Source organism: Ovis aries, chromosome 15, assembly GCF_016772045.2.
Source record: "Ovis aries strain OAR_USU_Benz2616 breed Rambouillet chromosome 15, ARS-UI_Ramb_v3.0, whole genome shotgun sequence".
Classification (NCBI taxonomy): Eukaryota; Metazoa; Chordata; class Mammalia; order Artiodactyla; family Bovidae; genus Ovis; species Ovis aries.
The window spans coordinates 21353018-21356720 of record NC_056068.1 but is presented as its reverse complement, the minus strand read 5'-3'; positions in this window follow the sequence as shown (position 1 = coordinate 21356720).

Below are 3703 nucleotides of genomic sequence, written 5' to 3'. Positions count from 1 at the left end.
AAAAGTCCAGATGAAAATGGAAAAATAATCTAGTATAGACGATGGTGCATAATGAGCATTTAGTAAATACTTGTTGAATGAAGAAATGCAGTTTGTGGTGAATCATTTTTTGCAAAGCTAAGAGGTTCTTTACTGAATTATTTTAGGAGCTTTAATTTTGGCAATCAATTTGTTAAAAAATGTGAGCCCATGTATTTAGAGACATCTGGGTGGCATTAACAGAATTTTTTTTTTCTTCCACTGCTTGAAGTATTACATAAACATGGACACCTTGTCCTTTTCCAAACTATGCCATGTAGTTTGACTTTAATTCTGACTTATAGAAAATGTCTTCCCAGAAAATACTTGCCATTTTGATCAAGTCTTGATTTCCAAATACCGGCCTATACATGGTCTTTGATATCCACTTTGATATACCTAATTTCTTAGCTGGAAGCACTGAACTGGATTCTGCTTCTGAGCTTTGAGTCTGTCAGCCATCAGTTCAGTTCAGTCACTCAGTGGTGTCCGAATCTTTGTGACCCCATGGACTGCAACATGCCAGTCTTCCCTGTCCATCACCAACTCCTGGAGCTTATCCCAACTCATGTCCATCAAGTCAGTGAGGGGATCCAATCATCTCATCCTCTGTCGTCCCCTTCTCCTCCCACCTTCAATCTTTCCCAGCATCAGGGTCTTTTCCAGTGAGTCAGCTCTTAGCATCAGGTGACCAAAGTGTTGGAGCTTCAGCTTCAGCATCAGTCCTTCCAATGAATATTCAGGACTGATTTCCTTTAGGATGGACTGGTTGGATATCTTTGCTATCCAAGGGACTCTCAAGAGTCTTCTCCAACACCACGGCTCAAAAGTATCAATTCTTTGGCGCTCAGGTTTCTTTATAGTCCAATTCTCACATCCTTACATGACCACTGGAAAAATCATAGCTTTGAATTAGACAGACATTTAAAACTGGACATGACAGTGGACTTGCCTACTAACATTTTTTTTCTTCTACCACTGTATGAGATTTGATTTCTTAGAGCATCTCTGGGTTTGTTTTCTCCCTCCCTTCTTGCCAGAGGACAAGGATTTATCCCAAGGGATATAAACTTTTATTGAACTGCTCCAGGTTTTAATATTAGTGATCATATATTTCCACTAATAAGCATAATTCATATTCAGCTTTCACCGATTTCAACTTAACAAATGAAGTGTAACTATTTAAAGCTCCAGTTCTAGACAGAACTTGCATCTTACACCTAGCTTATTACCTAATAGCCCTGTGTGTGCTCAGTTGCTCAGTCGTGTCCAACTCTTTGAGGTCCCATGGACTGTAGCCTGCCAGGTGCCTCTGTCCATGGGATTTCCCAGGTAAGAATATTAGAGAAGGCTGGCATTTCCTACTGCAGGGAGTCTTCCCCACCCAGGGATCAAGTCCACATCTCTTGTCTCTCCTGCATTGGCAGGAGGATTCTTTACCACTAGTGCCACCTGGAAAGCCCCAATAGCCCTGTGATACTGGGCAAGTTAAATTTCCTAAGCATTTGTTCTGAACAACATGGGTAGAAGTTTTCTCAGAGAGTTGTGGGTGACGAGATGATGTAACTAAGGCTTCACATGGAGCTTGGTGTGTAAGTCGTTATTATTACTTCAAGGAAGTCATTATGCTAGGCCTATGAGGAGAGACAAAGATGAATAAAGAAATATTCTTAACTTCATGGAACTTGGAGAGAATGAGACAGATGCCCAAACTATAGAGCAATATGAGAGAGGACAAATGAGGTCACATTCCTCCTAAGAGACATCCAGAGAACTGCTTCTTCATTTTATAAACACGGATTACTTGACTTGATCAAGGGGAAGCAGTCAGTGAGTGCCAGAGCCTTGAAGGGAACCCATGTCTCTTCTGACGGAGCCAGACCTGATGGTCATGTCCCTGTTTCTGTGGACACTCCTCAGGGTGGCCCGAGGCCTCGTGGTGCTGCTGCCTGACAGGCCACGACTGTAGACCTCCATGTCTTAAAGTCCAGAGGCTTTGTGTTGAGGGCTCATAACTAAGTCAGGAGCTAGACTTTTCTGTTTTTTGAGTAACTTATGGGGATAACATTTCTTCTCAAGGCTTGCTATCAAATCAATAATCCATTAGAGACTAATGCATTACATTCATCATTTCATTTGATTGAAATTTTACTGAGATAGATGTGCTCCAGGTTCTTTGTTGGCATCGGGAAGACAAAGAAAAAAACTTCGTGGGGTCACACAACAACTTAGTGCCATGTGACAAACAGAGAATGTGCTCCAGGGCCCGAGAAAAGAGGGACACATATTTTCTGTACCAGGAGGTTTGGTGAGTCAGAACATTTTTCACCAGAAAAGGTACTGTTTGAGCTGGATCCTGAAAAAAATGAGGTGATGTTCAGGTGAAGAACTGGAGAAGAGGAACCGAGGGAGAGAGGATGGTAGTGTCAAAGATAGGGAGTTGCACGGAGGGCAGAGGTGCTTAGAAGACCACTGGGGGCCAGTGGTGGGGGCGGGCGCAGTGAGCCATGAGCCCGGGGAGGCCAATAAGGATTAGATCGCCAGGGGCCTTCTATGCCTCCAGCTTTGTGGTTGAAGGCAGCAGGTGAAGAAGGCTTTTTAAGCTGGAGAATGGCATGATTCAATCCAGGTTGAGGGAGCAGGTTTTGAGCCAGTGTGGAAGGAAGAGCAACAAGACCCTAGACCTGCCCTAGGGGGCTCTACTCAGGAGGTCTTGAACCCAAAGAGATAGGGTCATCAGGGCCTGAGCATGTGGACTCAGGAACCTAAGGGCAGACAACAATGAACTGAGAAGGCACCTATGGCCTGGCACACCAATCACTATCCGAGGGTGTAACCCACTGCTTTTCCGTCCTGAGGCTTCTTGCTAACAGGTGGTGCAGGCTGGGAGGGAGACTCCCTTCACATCTCCTCAGCAAGCTCTCTTAGAGTAACCCGCTCCAGACAAAGAACCCGGCCCTGGTCTTGCTTCTGCCTTGAGTGAGCTGGCCTCTTTCTCCATGGGCTCGCGGGGACCAACAGGGCTGGTGTTCCCCTGATTTCACCGTGATTAGGCCTGGCCACTTTGGTGGTGGTTGGGGTGGTGGGCAAGGGAAGGGGCTAACGTGGTTCAAAATGGAATACACAGAAAATCATTATTAAAAGAATGAGGAGGTTGTTTAGTGAGGCTTGAAGCGTCTACAGGTGTTTCCTCCTGTGTTGAGAACCCGTGTCCCCCGGGAATCGCATTTCCCGTCGAGCAGGGCCCAGGGCGGACGGAGTGCTGTCGACACCGGGGTGTGGTGGAGAGGCCTGAACGGGCGCCACAGAAAACCCGGAGCTTTCCAGGGGGTCTCAGGGCCCCTCGCAGGGGCGGAGGGGGGGACACGGCTGGACACACCTGCTCACGGAGTGCACACTCATGCACACTCACGCACCCTTGCCCATGCCCCGCGCACCCACGAGGCCCACTCTGCAGGCCTCGTCCCGGCGCCCAAGGCCTCCCGGGCCCGGCCATCGTGCAGATGCGGCCGGCGGGCCGCGAGCAAGCGTGACGGCGTGGCCGCCGGTGGCCCGCGAGGGCGCGCGGGCGGGTGAGGGCGCCCCACCGGCCAAGAGGTGCAGCAGCGCCCGGGTGGGAGGATGTGATGACGCGGTGCCCCCGCAGCGGGAACTCGGCCTTTAAAAGCTGAGGAAGCAGCCTCCG